The 21,748-nt window shown below is 45.5% G+C and overlaps 1 non-coding gene across 1 annotated transcript; it reads right to left on the minus strand.

The window, feature by feature from the left end:
* Window positions 1-21,455: 21,455 nt before the first annotated feature.
* On the minus strand, window positions 21,456-21,528 carry Trnaa-agc (transfer RNA alanine (anticodon AGC)). Its single transcript has one exon. It is a non-coding gene; the product is annotated as a tRNA-Ala (tRNA).
* Between the last annotated feature and the right edge of the window lie 220 nt (window positions 21,529-21,748).

Genomic DNA, 21,748 nt, shown 5'->3' on the forward strand with positions numbered 1-21,748 from the left:
TGTTCAACATTTACAAAATTATATTTTCATCTAAGACATGAATACGTCTTAAGTCCTACTCGATGATGTTGACTGCATTAGCAGAGGTCATGAACTTAGGCAAAAGCACTTCTACACTCGGCTCTAAATTGGCCTCTGTGTGAGGGCGCTGCTACGCTGAGAGAGACGGAGTGTTTTGTTTAGTCTCCACCGTTCAGCACTGTTCTCTGCAGTCAGACATCCCTAATGTCTCCAGTAGCGACTCGCGTTGCTGACTTTGGTGTGACACAGCGAACTTCAGACGATACCACAATGTTAGGGTAAAAATTGAAAGGAATTCCATTACTACAACCAGTTTAAAATTTTAGTTAAAACAGTAGGAATTCAACTAGGATTCGAAGAAGTAGCATTCCCTTCGTGAACAATTTACGCACCAGCTAAGCTATAAAGACACAATGCATCGTCGAATACACAGATCCATTTCTGTAAGTTATTGCGCCACTGATTTTCAAAATGGCATCCGTAATTTGTGTCCAAGTGAACACAAGTTGTCACCAGATTTCTCGTTCAGAAGCTGAAATGCTTAGATGGTTCAAATGGCTCTGAGCACTATGGGTCTTAACATCGGAGGTCATCAGTCCCCTAGAACTTAGAACTACTTAAAACTAACTAACCTAAGGACATCACACACATCCATTCCCGAGGCAGGAGTCGAACCTGCGATCGTAGCGGTCGCGCGGTTCCAGACAGAAGCGCCTAGAACCGCCCGGCCACCCCGAAGTGCTTAGAGCTGACACAACGAAAGCCTCCACCGTGGCACCAACGAGAGTCTGGTTGTCACGTGACCAGTCCCACAGCATGAAGCCAAGGCTGGAACAGTCTATAAAAACAGTACGTGGACTGGATTAGTCACAGTGTTGACCAGGATTAGAGCACGTCCTAGCCTGACACTGTGCCGCTTAGTGTACGCAGGAGAGATGGATCTCTCAAGATAGGTTGTGTTGAGTGGACATAAATACCACCTGTTACACCTACGAATGATCTGTTATCGTGTGCAGCCAGAGATGGGAAGCACTCCACTCCATTCGTTAGGCAGATTGTAGATTTGGGGTATCATCACTTTAGAACGGAATATGATCGACTAATACAACGAATTGTTCGCTGATTTGAAATTTTGTGCTGGATTTAAACTGGAGCTGGAATCCAGGCAGTCAACTTTTCATGGCCACTTTTGCCATCAAGAGAGATTTCCAGATACACTATACGGTGCGCTTTGTAGTATGGACAGGACGGCTCGAGTTTTTATCGACCTTGCAAATGCGTTGCACACAGGTTTCCAGTGCAGCAAGTACATGAATCCAGGCGGCCAGCCATCGTGGAATCATACAGGCAGTGAAGGAAAACAACAAATTTACTGATCAGGATTTATACAGAAGTCGAAGAAACTGTCTCGCTTCACTCGGTGCATAGCATCGCCAGTGCAGACATGCATTCTGTGGTGCAGAAGGCGGGTGAGGCTGGCTGTTCGGTAGGCAGAAACTTTTGTTCAAATGGTTCAAATGGCTCTGAGCACTATGGGACTTCACTGCTGAGGTCATGAGTCCCCTAGAACTAAGAACTATTTACACCTAACCAAACTAAGGACATCACACATATCCATGCCCGAGGCAGGATTCGAACCTGCGACCGTAGCGGTCACGCGGTTCCAAACTGACGCGCTTAGAACCGCACGGCCACTCCGGCCAGCGAAACTTTTGTATCCCGCCTGGGAGGCGGCGCGTGGGTAGGAACGGGAAAAGGTAATACAGGTCGGTACTGCAAGAAAATGGTTTACTGCTGCAAAAAAAAGGTGATAAACGATTACATAACTTTGTACGTAGTTGCGATGCTGAAGCGAAGTGTCCTGGCTGGCTTCACCTGATGAAATGGGCTGAAGCAGTCGCGGAGCTCGTAGGCATCGACAGTACCTGCTGAGGGCGCTCTCGTCGGTGTCTCGTAGTAGTGCCAACCTAGCAGAGTGCACCTACGTTGTGGCATCCTAGCTATCGATACCACAGCAACAGTAGCGCCGGGCTGGATGGGCGACGGGTGCGCTACGGTGGACTCCTCCCAAGTGAGCCGGTCGCAATGTCTGGCGCAAGCAACGTGGTTGGCAGTCGTAAGAGAAAACAACAAGTTTACTCATCAGAATTCGTACAGTAGTCGAAGAAAGTGCTTCGTTGCGGTCAGTGCGAGGCGTCGCCAGTGCAGATACGCGTGCCACGGTGCAGAAAGCACGTCAGACCAGGTGTTCAGCCGGTGCGTGCAGCCACGCTGGGCTGGACAGGCGACAGGCACAATGTGGCAGCGAGCCGGTCGCACTGTCTGGCGCAAAGCAGGTGGTCGGCCATTGTGAGGGGAAACAACAAGGTCACTGATCACAATTTGTACAGAAGTCGAAGAAACTGCTTCGCTGTGGTCAATGTACAGCATACCCAGTGCAGAACCTCTCACAGTGGTACAGAAGCGAGGTCAGGCCAACTGCTCGGCAAGCGCGTACAGCCACGCCGGACCAGGTAGGGGACAGGTGCGCTGCGGCAGCCAACTCTGAAGTGAGCCGGTCGCGCTGTTTGGCGCAAACCAGCTGCCAGCTGACAGCGGCGGTTGGCGCAGAGCCGCAGGCACAGCCGCTAACGACTGTCCTAAAACCCAAGCTATGTGCCATTGCGAACAACCTGAAAAGCTTACTAAGTGCTGCAAACGTTTCTAGCAGTGTGTGTTTGAGTCCCAAAAGACAGTGTGGGTGGTATGTGCTGGCCCACTTGGGGTGCTAAAGCGGGCTAAGTGCCTCAAAGCCTTGTAACTACGTGCAGCACGTAACAGAGACTATGGCCAGACTGAAAAACGTTACAGGTAGAAGAATTTCAGTGTGTCTTGAAAAACCTATGGAGAATGCGACATCTAACAATCGGCTTGTGGTTACTATGCTCCAGCCAGAGGACTGTTTTATTAAAAAAAACAGCCAATACACATACTAACACAACGAAAATATTTCCAAATGACGTTGGATTCAAGTGAAAAAATTGCAAACACGTTTCGTCAAAATGAGACCAATGTTTAACACGATTAGAAGACTGGAGCACCTACAAGATTTTCAAGAAAGGGATTACCACTGACTTATTAAAGAACTTTGTTTAACCGTCATAACAATGTAAAAACAACTTTTCAGCTGAAAAGAAAAACGTTCTACACGTCGTATTTGAAAGTAGCTAAAAGAATATTTTTCGAACAGTAAATCAATAAGGATTACTTTTTGCTATATAAAATTAAAAGAAGGATTAAAAATAATTTAATCCCTGGATAGTCTACCCGCAAAATGTTTATCATTAACAGAACTGATAAATGAAATGTCTTTCATTGGTACTTACCTCGTATTTACTGACACCTATGTGGCATTTAGCGCGTCCTCTTGTTTTCGGAATGCAATATTTATTTTCATTGATAAAAGGAAGTAAACTTTAAAAGTTTTGCAATTGTTGTGTGACTCTTATTTTAGACATTAATAAAAAAAATATTGTTGAAATTATTTCATTGAAATACTTTTGTCAAAAAAAAAAAAAAAAGAAAACAATCACTCGGACTCAGTGTTTTGGTACTTAGCCCTTTACTGATTTCTACTCCACATTAATGTCTTGTCTCACTTCTGCGATATCACTTTACAGACACACTGTATTGCGGTTATTTAGTAGAGTGACAGATCTGTTCTGGAAGTTGCTATTCAAAATAGGGAACACGATGTAACACGACTGCTTTCCCTGTCTGCAGTTTCCATATCTCGCCGCAGATAGCGAAAACTGAGAAGTTATCTTGCGAATAATAATCTCCAGAGATGACGATGTAGCGCTTTTCATTCGAAGTAGTGCGTGAAATTAGTGTTTCTTGTGACAGTAATGAGTAAGTAGCCAGCAAGTAGTGTAGTAATCACGTCGAGCAGCGGCCAGTTCCCGCCTGGAAATGACCAGCAGGGTAATCTGGCAGGGTGGCCCCGTCAGTGATTCAGTGGGGGGGAGGGTGACCTTGTGCCACGCGAGCGCAGCGCTGACTCACTCAGCCACAGCCACCGCCGCATTCCGGCTGTCCATTGGCCGGCTTGCCGCCGCTCTGCAGCGCGGCAGCCAATAGGACGTGGCCGCGGCGCTGCCTGCACCCGGACGGTTGCTTACGACTTATTTGCGTGCGGAGACGCCGAGACTGCGGATAAGACGTTTCTGGAGCGAGTGTGACTGGCGGGGCGGCGCGCACCGCTCCACCTGACGTACTGCCCCCCACATTCACTAGACTGCGGTTCTCTCACATGAAAAATCTGACGTCTTTGTAGGATAAATACTGTGCGCCTAAGGAAACTAGACATGCCGTATACCGATGAGGACGTAAACGAAAAAATATGAAACTTTTATATGGTCGGAAACGACGAGTGTAGTGGAACCACAGTAACATAACAGTCTATCTCGTTTTTGTTACGGCCAGAGATAGCTACGCCCCAGACGGCCAGCAAGCTTCACTTCTGAATACGATATTGGATGAGTGCGAACACTAACTTTTCCATTGATTTGTAGCATAATTCTCGAAATAAGGGAGTGTATGTCGTGCCTTAGAAATCGACAGTAATTAAAAAATTACGTCACATTCGTGATTATTTAGTGTCCTAAGGACCCTGCGAGATACTAAACGGTGCATTAGAGGACAGTTTGTTTACGATTCTCTTGTAGCGTACAGATATTTCCTTAGTAACGTCGTTTTCCTTTAATAGCAAAATGTAGCTAGAAAACACCAGAAGATCCAAGAAGAATTTCCATGATAGTTCAGCAAAGAGTTCCCCTTTCAACCTCTCTTCCTGGCTTTGATTATCCGTTCTATTCTTACTTTGTATCGACTGGAACAAATTTCTTCAATTACATTGACTCCATCTTGACTTTGGCTTCTATTCCTTTATTGTTCTGATGAGCTGTCACTTTTGATCTTAGTCATGTTAACTTAACCCTTTATTGGGCAAAGTTGCTCACACTGTTTTCGGAAACATGTTGAAAGTTTCGTCCTTGTTTAGGTATTAGTGCTTGCATGCATCATTTAAGCTCTCGATATTCTATTGTCTATGCTGATAAGTTTCCGAGTAGTTTGCATCTTTATCACACATCTTCTAAGGTTATGTGAGCATCAGTTACTGCTGTAACACAGTTACATTCGATTTTGTGGCGCTGTTTTTTATTGTACTATGAAAACTGCCTATAAACGGAAAACAGGGCTGTTGAAGATAAGTTGTTAAGAAAATGTGTTAGCGAATTCTTATCTGTGACATTACAATTGAAATTATCTTTTCGGGAAAGACGAATCCTACCTTTGACTGCTGGATGGACAAGTCCAGAAGAACAAATAAACAGGAGCCCCTCTACCAGAGAATGATATCTGACATGACACTTTTGGCCACTGGCCAGTATCTGCGTGAAAAGCGATGATGTAGACTTTCCCGTCATGGTTAGACGACTGGTTTGGTGCTTCGTATCAAAAGGAATTGTTTGAAGACATTTCACAAGCACGTCCACCCCCTCAGCTGAGTGGTGTATTCTGCCTTTGAAGGGCGCCAATGTGCGGAACGAGAGCTCGCCTTGTGTACATTCTGACGGCCGTCACTTGTGCGCCGGCTTAACGTCTGCGACACATGCGAATCGTTACCGAAAACGTACACTCCGATTTGCTTTCTGCAACACTACTCCCTACCCATGGCGTTCGACGTGGAGCGTTTTCTGAGAAATGAACCAAAGTTGCCGCTGACTGTCGTCGTAGAACCACTTTGTTGATCGTGAACAGCACTGTGTCTATTAAAATTGACAAATATGCTGCGTGCGAAATCATTCTACGTAAGACCAAACAGGGACTCCGCTTATGTCGTGCTGAGGTCAATGTCGGGGAGGTCACTGTCAACTAAATACTCTTAGGCATGCGTACGATACGCGTTTCCTACGCGCCACAAAGGTGTATTACCCACCCTCAAGCCGCCGACGGGGCATCCACGTGGTGACCTACGCCTGTGTTCTCGCTTCCCTGCCTCGTCGCATCAGCGCCTGAACGGTGCAGCTGAGCAAGACCGTAGCACTATGGACAGGTCTGCGCCTCGGCTGGCCGTCGACCCCGTTCCGACGTTGCCAACACTGCCGATCACCGTTCCGACCCTCGGAAACAAGGTGGAGATCGACTCGCTCAACCTTCCTAAGGCGGCCTTCCTCTCAAGAGGAGATGTTACAGGCTGAAGACGAGGCCGCTGAGAATCCGTGAAACCGCCAACGCACAAGTAGACGATGTGAGTGTGGCGACGTCTGCCAGTGTGACTGCGCCTGTCCCCCCACAGCACTGTAAGAACACCGAACTATTTAAAGGATTTAGCTCTGCCAATAGCACATCACAAACCACTGCTCAATCTTGAGAAAACCATGAAGACATACACCAGCGCCCACCTCTATGACATGGACGAAAAGGAGGTAGAAGGGCAAAACCGAATATTAGGATTTGCGACGTCGATGCCCCTCCACTGATCGTACTGTCTCCGAAACCCTAGGGGGCGAGTGGAATGACGTTGTACCATGACGTCCACATCTTTCTACTGACGCCTTGGCAGAGTTGCCTCCAGTTGTAAACCACCAGGTCTATCAGATAGCAATGGTCAACCCCAGCAATATCAGTTCACTGCTGAAAATCCAACTTTTGAGGGAAATGCTCTGGGCTCGTGACACAGATTTCACCCTCCCGCAAGAAGTTCACATGGCCAGTCTGCCAGATACAAAACGCTTACCACCCACACCTCCACAGCTGGTCCCATGGCCAAGGACTAGCCATCCACATTTGTGAAGGGATTCTCGTTGCTGATGTCACCCTAGCATAAGCTAGGGCTATAGCACTCGTTGCCGTGGGGATGCACTTCACTTGATGGCTCAAATGGCTCTGAGCACTGTGGGACTTAACTGCTGAGGTCATCAGTCCCCTAGAACGTAGAACTACTTAAACCTAACTAAACTAAGGACATCACACACATCCATGCCCGAGGCAGGATTCAAACCTGCGACCGTAGCTGTCACGTCGTTCCTGACTGCAGCGCCTAGAACCGTTCGGCCACCCCGGCCGGCTTCAATTGATGCCTACACCCAATCAGCACAGCCCAACAACATGAAAGGGCCCAATTTTATGGTGAAGAGAGCGCTCTCCTGTTTTCATGGCGAGACAAACACTGCCTGCTACGAGGTGATTTTAACCGTATTGTGCTCCCAAAAGATCAGGCTCCACACTATTCTACATGCCAGTTACTACGTTCAGTGGTGCAGGGCCTCTTGCTCATGGGATTTTATATCTGCAATACAGGACGCTGAACGCTGGCCACTGGCTTTTCTGCCCATTGCACATACACGTACATGGTTCTTCTCCAATCAGTATGGTGCAGGCATGTGCCTTGGAAACTCAATGGAACTCAATTGCACTGACGTTTTCAAAACACGTGACGTCACGCCGCGGCGTGAGAGCTCGCGGACACGGAATTTAGCGGCAGTCAGTAGCGAGCCAGTGGGTGTGTTGGACCTTCCATCGAGCTACGGACCCCCTTGAAGATGTCTCCCGCAGTCGGAGACGAAACGTTGGGAATCGACACAGAATTCATCAATCGACCACGGCATAACAGCCCGGATAATTATAATGGACATGATATTTCCGGCCGTGAAAGTCTACATTTTAGTATTAAACTCAATGCTTGTCATCAGCAAGTCAGCGACATTTGGGCAGCCTGTGAGTGGTACCGTTCCAACTATGCCTCAGTCTTGACACCGTGAATGGACTCCACGAAACCAGTGATCCAGAGGGCACTGATGTAGTACAGAAAGGACTAGGCTGAATGACATCACAACATCGTCCACTTCTACTGTAATCCTCCAAGGTCTGGATGCCGAGCTGCCACCTCCAGACAACTAGATGGAAAGGCACGGAGCTAAGGTGACGATAATTGCACTACGATGTCGCAAACTACTGGGGATCGTGATACCGACCCGATGCTGCGACCAGGTGGGACTTGAAATTCCCTCCACGCATCACATACTCTCCAATGAACTATGGTGTGGTCGCCAGCTCATCGACGCTCCGGTCACACCATGTGACCTGCAGGTCATCAATCAGACTGACATCGTTAATATACTCATCAAACCACTTATAACGAAGAGGACGCTGACAACGGTGGACACGACTAGCAATACGTTACATGCGTCCTCAACCACACAAAAGTGTGTACTTTAACAGTGGTGGTGACACGCGACAAAATCGACGACATTGATGATTTATCAATAGAGTTTTATGAGGCCTTCTGAGGGCTCATAGCATCGTGGTGGACGACTATATTGCAGGAACTGATGACATCTGGTCAAAAAGTCCCATCCACCTTTGTCATTCCGATGCAAAAGACATCCCACAGTTCAACGGTCATGAACTATCGACTGATTACCCTACTCTACGCAGATTACGAGATCTTTGCGCTCTTACTGGCAATGCATCTCCGAATGATACTCCCTTACGTTCTTTCTCTAGAGCAGACGACGCCTGGGTGGCAGGTGAACAGACAGACTGCCACAGTCGAATGCTGTGACTTAACTGCAATGGCGCCAACCTGCAAATTCCACACAGCGGTCTTCTCTATACATTTCGATAGTGCCATTGATAAAGTGTGGCATCATTTTCTGTTTCCAGTGACAGACGGCATGGGCATTCCTCCTCCCTTGATTGACGTCCTTCAGCAACTTTACATGGTGCCAGCTCATGAGTACAAGTGGCAGACGTTTGTCAAGGCCAGTATCCATCCGCCACTCAATTCGGCAAAAGTACATCCTCTCTACAATCCTTTGTGCTACTGTCCTGGAGCCCCTCGTTTGGGGCTGTCGGCAAAGATTTTCGGACTCACCCTTCTCCTACACACCTTTTGTTCCTGGGCATATCTTTAAGACAACTTATTCCTCATCCACTTTGAGATTCTAGCAGTCCTCGAATTGGTTATGTATTATGGAGCTGCCGCAGGCACTGCAATGAACATGGCCAAATCTTCTGTGACATACGCTGGACAATCGCTGCAGGAACGTGAGGTGACAGCCCTGCCGCTAGTATGGACTTTCTGATATTTTGGACATTACCTTTACCCCCACCATCACACGCACGTTAGCAACGAATTTCTGTGGCTTGTTACACATCGTCCGAAATGACATCCGTCAGAATCTCCTGTGCCACTAGGACAGACTTCCCCGACGTTATTTCCTCAATCGTTATGTAGCATCAACGTTGGTCTGCATCACTTAACTGCTCCCTCTGCAGACACCGATTGTGCGCAACCTTCAAGCGGCTCTTGGCTGCTATCTTACAGATGGCTCCATGTTTAAAGTCTGCAGAGACTCTTACTGTCTTCATAGGACTGTGGCCTCGGACTCGTCAATATCTGTATGTGAGCTGCTGCCTTGTATATGAATACTATAAGATAAAAGTGGACCGGATGGAGCACATCCCTAACACGCAGCTTGCCTGAGGTCCTGCCTGCGTCTGTCTCACCAGCTGCGTCTGCCAGCTGGATCATGTCTCACCTGTCTTACAGCGATTCGTGCAGCAAATATCTGACGGGATACCAATTCGATTCTACACAGAGTACGCGAAAGAACTTGCCCCCCTTCTAACAGCCGTGTACCGCAAGTCTCTAGAGGAACAGAAGGTTCCGAATGATTGGAAAAGAGCACAGGTAGTTCCAGTCTTCAAGAAGGGTCGTCGAGCAGATGCGAAAAACTATAGACCTATATCTCTGACGTCGATCTGTTGTAGAATTTTAGAACATGTTTTTTGCTAGCGTATCATGTCGTTTTTGGAAACCCAGACTCTACTCTGTAGGAATCAACAGTGATTCCGAAAACAGCGATCGTGTGAGACCCAACTCGCTTTATTTGTTCATGAGACCCAGAAAATATTAGATACAGGCTGCCAGGTAGATGCCATTTTCCTTGACTTCCGGAAGGCGTTCGATACAGTTCCGCACTGTCGCCTGATAAACAAAGTAAGAGCCTACGGAATATCAGACCAGCTGTGTGGCTGGATTGAAGAGTTTTTAGCAAACAGAACACAGCATGTTGTTACCAATGGAGAGACGTCTACAGACGTTAAAGTAACCTCTGGCGTACCACAGGGGAGTGTTATGGGACCATTGCTTTTCACAATATATATAAATGACCTAATAAATAGTGTCGGAAGTTCCATGCGGCTTTTCACGGACGATGCTGTAGTATAAAGAGAAGTTGCAGCATTAGAAAATTGTAGCGAAATGCAGGAAGATCTGAAGCGGATAGGCACTTGGTGCAGGGAGTGGCAACTGACCCTTAACATAGACAAATGCAATGTATTGCGAATACATAGAAAGAAGGATTCTTTATTGTATGATTATACGATAGCGGAACAAACGCTGGTAGCAGTTACTTCTGTAAAATATCTGGGAGTATGCGTGCGGAACGATTTGAAGAGGAATGATCATTTAAAATTAATTGTTGGTAAGGCGGGTACCAGGTTGAGATTCATTGGGAGAGTCCTTAGAAAATGTAGTCCATCAACAAAGGAGGTGGCTTACAAAACAATCGTTCGACCTATACTTGAGTATTGCTCATCAGTGTGGGATCCGTACCAGATCGGGTTGACGGAGGAGATAGAGAAGATCCAAAGAAGAGTGGCGCGTTTCGTCACAGGGTTATTTGGTAACCGTGATAGCGTTACGAAGATGTTTAGCAAACTCAAGTGGCAGACTCTGCAAGAAAGGCGCTCTGCATCGCGGTGTAGCTTGCTCGCCAGGTTTCGAGAGGGTGCGTTTCTGGATGAGGTATCGAATATATTGTTTCGCCCTACTTATACCTCCCGAGGAGATCACGAATGTAAAATTAGAGAGATTCGAGCGCGCACGGAGGCTTTCAGACAGTCGTTCTTCCCGCGAACGATACGAGACTGGAACAAAAAGGGGAGGTAATGACAGTGGCACGTAATGTGCCCTCCGCCACAGACCGTTGGGTCGCTTGCGGAGTATAAATGTAGATGTAGATGTAGATGTAGACTGCCTGCTTCATCATGTGCCACCTGATGGGATCGAATCGCGAATGTTCCTAGACCCGGGGGACACATATTTTCCTGCCGCCAAATAATTATAATGCCATTACGTGGGTAAAGGAGCGGGCGATTCCCGCCTCCACTTCTGAAACTATTTCGTAACAGTCCAAACATTGCTCGAACACACGCCATGTTACCGCCTGTTACCTGCCTACTATCTTCGAGGGTCTTTGTTACACCCCCACTTAGTTAGGGAGCACCGGGAGCTGAAGACACTTACCCTGCCCTCCGGCAGTATCTGAGTTGCAGCTGCCTATGATCGGTTCTACCCGATGACCTCTGTGGATAGGAGAGAACGCCATAAATGCACTTATTTCTTTTATTTTTTCCAGTATTCTGGTTCTTTGGTTCGGCACAGGTGACGTACGCTCCACATTATTTCATAATAATAGTGAAAAAAATAAAAAAATGTAGTGAAAATAAACAAAAAACGAAAAAAAAAAAGACTTGAGACTTCAGTTGATTCCTACGTCCCTCAGTTTCCTGTTACATAATGGCTCAGTGGCGATGAGTGCTCACCTTGGCCAGGCTTCAGTTTTCGACCCCCGCCACTCTGCTCCTCGAGCCACCACCGCACCGCCGGCCCTTTCCGTAAAAAACAAAAAAACGGTAAGCGCGTCTGACTGCCATGCAGCGGGCCCAGGTTCGAGATTTTCTCCACTCGGGAACTAATTTTTGTGTTGTCCTCAGTATCATTTCATCATCTTCTACACGTAAGTCGCCCAATATGGTGTCGACTCAGTCCCCAGTTGGGGACTTCTGACCATGAATGCCATACCATTATTTGATTTCATTTGACATACAATAGTGCAAAATGCAAAAATTTTTAAGCCACAGGAAGAACACTGTAGTACTTTTATGTGGCGTACACGCGATGTTTATGGACGATGGTAGAGGTAACGTAATGTATTTCGAAACAATGTTTGTAAAATTGATCATATGACCATATACCCTGTTGTGCCAAAACATTATGACTACCTGCTTAACAAATTGTTTGTTCGTCTTGGAACAAAATAAATCACTGTTTCTACATATCAAGAGTCCGACAATTTGTTGGTTTTGTTGTGCAGGTATGACGCATTGGATTTCTACGCACAGGTCATGTAATCCTTGTGAATAACGGGCCGCTCATTTGCGTACTGTGAGATAGTACCCGACAGTGACCAAGATGGGTTCCATAGGATTTACATCAGGTAGATTTTGTCACAAAGACAACAACGTCAGTTCACTCTAATGCTCCTCGAACCAGCGTACCACGGTTCTGGCTCCTAGACACGGACAGCTATGCTGCTGGATGATTACATCGCCTTCGGAGAACATGTGAAGCGTCGTTTACAAGGTGGTTTACAGCTGTCAGGGTGTCTTCGATTACTACTGTAGGTCCCGTGCAAACGCAGGAGAATGTCTCCTATAGCAGTGTAATGCTCCCACCACTATGTGTCCGTGGCGCGATACACGTTTCGAGGTGCCGGTCACCTCGATGACGGATGGAGACGGATGGAGACGACCATCGAACTAGTGTAGCAAAAATGTGATTCACCCGAAGAGGCGGCACGTTTAGACTGATCGACGGTTGAGTTTCTGTGGTCCCACGTCCATTGCTATCGTAATTGACGATGTCGTTTAGTCCACATGGCAACAGGTAGGAGTGGTCGGTCTCCTGCGAAACTCCATGTTCAACAATATATGATGAACAGTGGGCTCCCAAACACTTGTGCGTTCAGTAACATTGTTTTCTTCCGGCAGAGACGTCACAAACCGCCATCTGTTCCACTTTACAGAGCAGACAACCTTTGAAGCCCTCGTACTGTGAAGAGTTGGTGACGTCGAACCACATAGCCCCCAGAGGTAGTTTCACTGTCGTTCTACATCTTTCGTTGATGCACGAGAGTAACACGTGAACATTCGACCAGCTTCACAATTTTCGACATACTCGTTCAAAGGTCTGTGTATAAAGAATCCGCCCTTTGTCAAAGTCACTTATCTCAATGGATTTTTCTATTTGCAACCCATATCTTCACTGGGGTAATCTGCCGTCCGTGTCTGTTCCGTTTACATACTTTTGCTACCGCATCACATGCCCGTCAAGCCACCAAGCGGCATCCAGTAAAGCGATGGGCAGTGGTCACGTTTCGGTTGACAAGTGTAGATGTAATTCACATTGAAATGCCAAAGAAACTGGTACAGGCATGTGTATCCAAATACAGAGAAATGTAAACAGGCAGCATCCGGCTCTGCGGTCGGTAACGCCTATAAAAAAAAAAAAAATAAAAAAAAAAAAGTGTCTGGCGCAGTTGTTAGATCGGTTACTGCTAGGACAATGGCAGGTTATCAAGATTTATGTAAGTTTGAAAGTGGTGTTATAGTCGGCACACGAGCAGTGGGACATAGCATTTCCGAGGTAGCGATGAAGTGGGGATTTTTCCGTACGACCGTTTCGCTAGTATATCGTGAATATCAGGAATCCGGTAAGATATCAAATCACCGACACTGCTGCTACCGAAAAAAGATCCTGCAAGAACGGGACCAACGACGAATGAAGAGCATCGTTCAACGTGACAGAACTACAACCCTTTTGCAGAGTGCTGCAAATTTCAATGTCAGCGTGCGAACCATTCAACGAAACATCATCGATATGCGCTTTCGGAGCAGAAGGCCCACTCGCGTACCCTTGCTGACTCCACGACACAATGCTTTACGCCTTACCTGGTCCCGTCAAAACCGATATTGTGCTGTCGATGACTGGAAACATGTTGCCTGGTCGTATAAATTTCATTTCAAAGTGTATGGAGTGGATGGACATGTAAGGGTATAGAGACATCCTCACGAATCCGTGAACTGTACATGTCAGCAAGGGACTGTTCAAGCTGGTGGAGGCTCTGTGTAATAGTGTGGAGTGTTTTGAGACCCGTGACACGCCTAGATAGCACTCTGCCCTGTGACTCGTACGTAAGTATCCTGTATGATCACCTGCATCCATTCATGTCCATTGTGCTTTCCGATGGACTTGGACAATTCCACAAGGACAATGCGACAGCCCACACTTCCAGAATTGCTACACAGTGGCTCCAGGAACACTCATATGAGTTTAAACACTTCCTCTGGCCATCAAACTCCCCAGACATGAACATTATTCAGCATATCTGGGATGCCTCGCTACGTGATGTTCAGAAAAGGTCTCCACTCCCTCGTACTCTTATGGTTTCTCAAGGTGTTACTCCAGGTGGGTGGAAAATGAATGTGCGCAACGGAAATACTAAACGCGAAAGTGAAGGTTTGGTCCTGTTTGACTGTCCCCTGAAGCAGATCTTAGGATCTCTTAGTGCTGATATTATCTCCTCGTTCTTTAACATATAAATTATAACATAAACATAAATGAATGATTAAGGGAACTAGTTACTACTAAATGCTAAATGTTATTTCTGTTTGTAGATGAAGACACCTTTACACAATTACAAATGTTTAGATATCAAAGTGCAATGGACATAAAGAGATACACATGGATTTCCTAAATGGCTACGCGATCTAATATACATAAGGCGAGATGACTGACATCACCTACGTACCGAACACTAGAAGACAATACTTTCAAAGATTATCTACAGTGGTGTGCAACCTCAGTGATCACAGCTGTTTAGCTTTACAGCCCTAATAAGCCGAAGCAATTAGCAATATCACCGCATATACTGCGTCCGGTGCGTGGGAGTGATGGTTCTTGTATATGTCTGCGACGATGGAAGGACCAAAGCCACAAAATAAAACTCTTTCAGACACTAGGACGGCAGAAGGCGGTCCTCTATCATAACCTAATACTGTCTTCTCCTGTGTTCTACAGACAGGAAATGCGAACTCCCAGCCACAAGGACGGAATTCAGATAATGTGTCTACGTGAGTACAGACAGAAGAAGTGCTCTCAATCACTGAACGCTGCGTACTCAACGACGACTCCCTACCCGGAGGCGAAGTCCAGAATTATATAAGTTTGCAACAGTACAGTGCCTAACCGTTGTAGCTATAAAATCTCCTGAGAGCAAAGACAGCAAGTCCGTCTGTGCCAACAAAAGCGGATACTGAGCGACTGTCAAACCCAGGCGCTCAAAACGGAAGAAGTTCTTCTCTCCACTACTGGCTTCTCAGCAAAGTTAGGCTACCCTCCCTCGAAACCACGGAATATTCTCCCTCTCTACAGATTCTTCCGAACGCCGACATCCATATTTTAGTCTTTTGTCGTCCAGTGTGAAAAGTTAGCGAGGAAATAGATATACTGAAAAAAAAAGGTTCAAATGGCTCTGAGCACTATGGGACTTAACTTCTGCGGTAATCAGTCACCTAGAACTCAGAACTACTTAAACTTAACTAATCCAAGAACATTACACACATCCATGCCCGAGGCGGGATTCGAACCTGCGACCGTAGCGGTCCTGCGGTTCCAGACTGCAGCGCCTTTAACCGCACGGCCACTTCGGCCGGCCCAGGGCTTGAGTTACGCTATCCGTTTTATTTCCACTGGCGTTCCAACACCTACTAGTATAGGCAATCATTCATAACGCCGTTTTGATAATAAAGACACTACGTCTCCTTTCATGCAATAAGCGTTAACAACTATTTACAATGTGTACGTGACAATGTCAGTCACTCTCTCAAATATTCCTATATGCGATGTACAACCTATCAAATGATACCTAATTTCGGTTGTAAATCACGTCAAAATATGTTCATAAGTACTTGTAAGGTGCAAAGTTATAGCCACCTTACAATTTTGTGGACAGCCCTGCAGGATTCATGGAGCATTTCGCTCCACCACTACTTCCGACATTAGTCGAGTCCATGACACGGCGTATTGCGATACTCCTGCGTGCTGATGGGGGCCCTACACGATGTTAGGCAGGTGTACTAGTTTCTTTGGCTCTTCAGTGTAAGTAACTTAGTAATTTGTCTTCACAATATTTCTGTGTGTCCCGAATAAAGTGTTAAGTCAATGTATCATTCATTCCTCTGGTTCTGTTTCCTCATTTAGCATATTTTTATACTTCAGACACCTTTTCTTCTTACTTATTTTTCTGTTTCAGAATATTTGACGTATGTATACACTGGTTGTAGCATCTGGTTGCAGAAGCTGAAAGTTGTGAATACGTTTCACCCAGGGGAGGCCCAGATGGCCTGCGCAGATCGGCGAATATTTCGTCGTTCTGCGCATGACGTCAGCATAGGAGCACGTTGTGTCGAGGCTCTAAAAGAGCTGTTTTACCGATGTTGTTGTTTTGCTTTAGTTTGTGGTGTTGTTGTGGTGCTTTGTAAAAGTGTTGAGTTAAAATGCCTGGGTGTGCTGTAACAGGGTGTCGGTCGTACAGCCAAAAGACAAAAGACAAGGATATAATTTATCATTCGTTCCCAAAAGACGTTAAACTGCAGAAGGCCTGGATTATGAAGTGCCACCGAAAAGATCCATTCAGTGTTGCGACGTCAACTGTTTGTTCGTTGCATTTCACATCCGATGATTATCTACGTGACTTGCGAGCAGAACTTCTCAATCTACCGCCGAAGAAAACACTTAAACCAGACGCAGTGCCGAGTGTGAATATACCAGGAAGTGTTCCCAGTGTTAGTGGAAATTCAGGCCCTGATGACACAGTTTCTCCGAATAGGGCAGACAGGTTGCAGGCAAGAAAGACAGTGAAAAATGCAACTGAGCACCTGGTTAGTGTGTCTCCGAAAAAAAGAAAAATAGACCAGTCAACAGCGACAGATGACTGTGACACTGGTAGTAAACAGATCAGCGAACTCTGTAAACGTATAGAAGAATTAGAATACAGGAACCGCAGACTGACAGCTATGTGTGCAAATCTCAGGTGTAGTGAGAAGCATTTGAAACTCAAAGTGAAAACTTGTGGTGAGAAAATAAACTATCAACAAAAGTGTCAAAAGAAGCAAGTGCAGGAGAAAGTGACTCAAATATTAGGCAAATTGTTTTCAAAAACAAAGATAAACTGCTAGTTGAGTGGACAGAAACGAGCCAAATGGCAAAGGGAAGATATTTGTAAAGCGGGTACACTTCGTGCTGTGTCTAGGAAATGTTATTTGTTTGCCGGCCGAAGTGGCCGTGCGGTTAAAGGCGCTGCAGTTTGGAACCGCAAGACCGCTACGGTCGCAGGTTCGAATCCTGCCTCGGGCATGGATGTTTGTGATGTCCTTAGGTTAGTTAGGTTTAACTAGTTCTAAGTTCTAGGGGACTAATGACCTCAGCAGCTGAGTCCCATAGTGCTCAGAGCCATTTGACCCATTTTTTTGTTATTTGTTTTTAAGAAATCAGGTCGGTTTCCCACTTCCAGGACTGTCAACACTTAAGAGATGGACGTCACGCTCTTTCAGATGCTTTCCTGGTGTGCTGACAGACGCTTTGCAACTAATGAAAGCACACTGAACGTGTGTGTGTGCTATCATTCGACGAAATGAATGTAGACAGCAATATTATTTATGATCTTGTTGAAGATCGTGTTGTAGGGCCACACAGTAACGTGCTATTTCTTATGGTACGTGGTTTGTTTTCTGGATGGAAGCAACCCATTTACTATGATTTTGACACACAAATAAGAGCTGCTCGGTTAAACAGTATTATCTGCTCTGTACAAGATGTTGGTTACGATGTTGTTGCGGTAGTGTGCGACCTTGGAACAAAAAATCGATCTGTGTGGAAAGATTTTAAAGTGACAGAAACAAATTCCTGCTTTTCCAATCCGCAGTATGAAAATAAACGAATCTGGTTGTTTTCAGATGTTCCGCATTTGTTTAAATTAATGAGGAACCACTTTCTGGATGACGGACTAAAGCTTCCAAGTGGGAAAATTGTTAATAAATCTATTGTAGAAAGACTGCTCGCATTAGATAGGAGTGAAATGAAGTTGTGTCCTAAACTGTCACAGCTTCATCTCAGTGTCAAGGGGAGAGAGCGTCAAAGGGTTTATTTGGCAATGCAACTTTTTTCGAATACCACAGCTAAAGCCATAAAGTACCTAATGCCTGAAGAGGAGGAAGCAGCAAATTTTTTTCAGTTAGCAAACGACGCATTTGACATTCTGAATGCTCGGAGGTACAATAAGAATGTGTTATCATGTGGTTATGGGATACATAAGGATGTTCAAGAAAGAATATTGAGAGAACTGTATACGTGTGCCGAAAAAATGCTCGTAGGTAATGCAAATCACTTGCTCCCATTCCAGAAAGGCATTATGACAACTGTTCGGTCATTATTTGGACTGTTTTCAGATCTTCAGCCACTACAAATAACATATATTTTAACTGCAAGATTGAATCAGGATGCACTGGAAAAATTTTTCTCGCAGATCAGAGGAATTGGTCATTTCCATTTGAACCCTTCTCCAACAGAAGTAAAATATCGATTACGGCTGTTACTGCTGGGACACAATGTTCATGACATTCCTCTGTCAAGTGACACATCAGTAGAGGCAGATGAGTGTGACGGATTTTTGACGTCACATCTGTTCACGGAATTTTGCCTGACATGAGCGAAGCACTGCAAATGATAGATGGTGAAAAAGAGCTACGAGATATTAACTTTCCTGTTCAACCTGCACCAGAAGAATCTGCTGTCAAAGAGGGATGTGACTGCTCTGCAGAAGGATTCCGTTACCTGGCTGGCTACATTGCATATCGTGCAAAGAACTGTGACAAGACACTGGGAACGCCGTCTGCTGAGATTTTAAGTCCTCCAACAAATGAAAATTATGGCTGGATTGAATTTTTATCTCGCGGTGGGCTTACAGTTCCAACAGATGAGTGGCTACATAAGGTGTCTCAGTTTGAACTAATTTTTAATCAATTTAATGGATTGGATAGTATTTCCAAGGAAAAAAATATAGTGAAAACAATGTGCACTGCTGTCCAAACTAAATATCCGGAATTTTCGTCACACGTTATAAAACTGTATGTCAAAACACGACTTTTCATTCGTATGCGGTTCCTCAATACGAAGCATAAAATGCAGAAGGCAGCTGCAGCACAGAAGCGGAAATCAAGACAGTGGCAGTCTTCTTCTACTGCAAACATCTAAATAGGTAAATCAACTATTTTAAATAATTTCCTGAGAACTTTTTGGTGTTATAAGTAGTTGCTTGTCCTTAGTCGCTTGCTGCGCTAGCCGCTGCCTCGCTTTGCTCCTACAGTGACGTCACTGCGTCAGCCAATCACAGCCGATTTAGCTTCGGGCACAACCTCCCTTTTAAATAACCTTGGTTTCACCTTTCACAGGAAAGGGGCTATTTTAAAAACAAAATTAAATGAAACGTTTACACCGCTGTAGCCGCTATTGGCACTTCCTATGTGCTGCTGTCGCAATCTTCAGTCCAAGACGCAGCTCTCCAAATTAGTTCAAGCTCTGCAACTCACTACGTCTCAGCGTAAGTACAGTAACTTTTTTCTGTGTGAAAAATTTTAACAAAATATAGTGGGAAATACTGACTACTCGCAATGACGTGAAATACGGTAGCCTACAATACGGGAGTGTGTTGGGTAAAGTCAGATGAAATTCGGGATGCTACATTGAACGTCCAACTGTGGTTTATACCGTCCACCAGCTAACAAGGTCAACATTTCGAGTACTTTATGCGACAATACCAATAATGAACACACGAAGAGTACCTGATCTCTGATTTCATATGGAGAGGGCAACAGGCACGTGTCGTAAGTCACCTTGTGACGGCGGGTCGCTCGTCTGTGGCGCTGTGATGTTGTTAGACCCCTACAACTGGAGTAGGTTCCACACAGGAAGCCCCTAAGGCTCTTCCCGGTGTGTAGTTCATTTAAGCAAAACATGGCTGGCATAATTTGGCAACGATACAAGTTAAAAATTTACTCGGATACATCGAAAACTTCTCTAAACAGTACGTGCACTGTTTCTGGATATTTTTGACATGGTCTCTCGTAGCTGTCTCAACTTGTATAAAACTGAATGTTTGTGTGTATGTATGCGGGTATACTGTATATATATTTATGTAGTGTGCGTATATGCTTTTCCATAATCAACACGTGTACTGTTTCTGGGAGTATTTCACATGATCTCCCGTTTCTGCCTCAACCTGTATAAAAATGGATGTCTGTGTGTATCTATGTGTGTATGTATGTGTTTATGTAGTATGTGTATGTGCTGCAGCACATTTCAAGTTCGCTTGGAGATAATGTCAAGCAAACGTCTTACATATACGACCAAGTCCCAGGTCCTAATTTACTCGGGGACAATATGCCACTGTCACCAGTTTTTGTAGGGATGGACAAACAGAAAGATGCACGCATAACTCGGAGACCTAAAGTAGCCATATGACTCACCACTACGTGCGGCCGGCCGGTGTGGCCGAGCGGTTCTAGGCGCTTCACTCTGGAACCGCGAGACCGCTACAGGTTCGAATCCTGCCTCGGGCATGGATAAGTGTGATGTCATTAGGTTAGTTAGGTTTAAGTAGTTCTAAGTTCTAGGGGACTGATGACCTCAGATGTTAAGTCCCATAGTGTTCAGAGCCATTTGAACCATTTTGAACTTACTACGTCCAAAAATTACTGCGGAAGCGCGTCAGCCATAGCACCGTTAGCTGTGGTGATGTCAAAATAATAGAAAACTTAGGGCATTAGTGCCGAACGAATAGCTGCCAGTGTCGCTACGCAGATTGGCCACATTGCCTGTGACGTTTAACTTCTATAAGTTGTGGGAGTTGCGTCAAGAAGGGATAACATCTCAAGCATAACTCAGCAGAGCATGCACCAGTTTCAAGTACACGTAGTAGAATACGACCCGTTGTCTGTCAGATACTGGGAGCAGGAAGAAAGAGAAAATGGGGCATCCCAAGCGCCCCAGAGAGAGGGGGGTGTTGGTGAGGAGAAGGTGCATAATCCTAAATAAACTAAGTTTGTGACGAATTTACAGTTTGCAATGGTGACTGGTTTCTTACCCAATTATATTTAGCTGGTAGGAGTTTGGTGGACGTGCGGATGGTTGTGGGAAGACGACATGTAATGTGCAAAGCATACATGTTCAATCTGTGGATAAATGTGAATTATCCGGAGAAGCCCTGAGGGTAGGACTTTCCTAGCATTTATGCGTGGTGTTGAGGCTGTTAACGTAGTCATAAGTGCAAAAATGCAAAATTACTGCCAGTAGCTATACATCGAAAGGAGTTAGGGGTTTTGGCTGATTGTTGACATTCTCCATGTAAATTCATGCCTACTGTCTGAGTTGTGATGGGAATGGTGTGATAATGACTGAAGCAGAAGAAATCAGTTAAACTTTGTGCTGCGGCCGGGACTAGAACCCGGGTCTTCTTGCATGCTAGGCAGAAATGTTAACCATTACACCACCACAGCACTTTAGTTGCGATGTAATGAGATGGCAATCAATGTTCATCAATTATACGTGAACTGTCTATACGTGGTAATTCTTTTGAGGACACAACAGCTTTTGTGTGGAATCTCTGAATACACGAAAACTTAAACAGTTTCTTTTAATAAACTGATTACGTAGGCCCATTGAACTTCTCGTTTCGTGATCAAAAATGTAGTGTTAGGGATTGAGGTAACCTAACAA

Source organism: Schistocerca nitens, chromosome 6, assembly GCF_023898315.1.
Source record: "Schistocerca nitens isolate TAMUIC-IGC-003100 chromosome 6, iqSchNite1.1, whole genome shotgun sequence".
NCBI lineage: Eukaryota > Metazoa > Arthropoda > Insecta > Orthoptera > Acrididae > Schistocerca > Schistocerca nitens.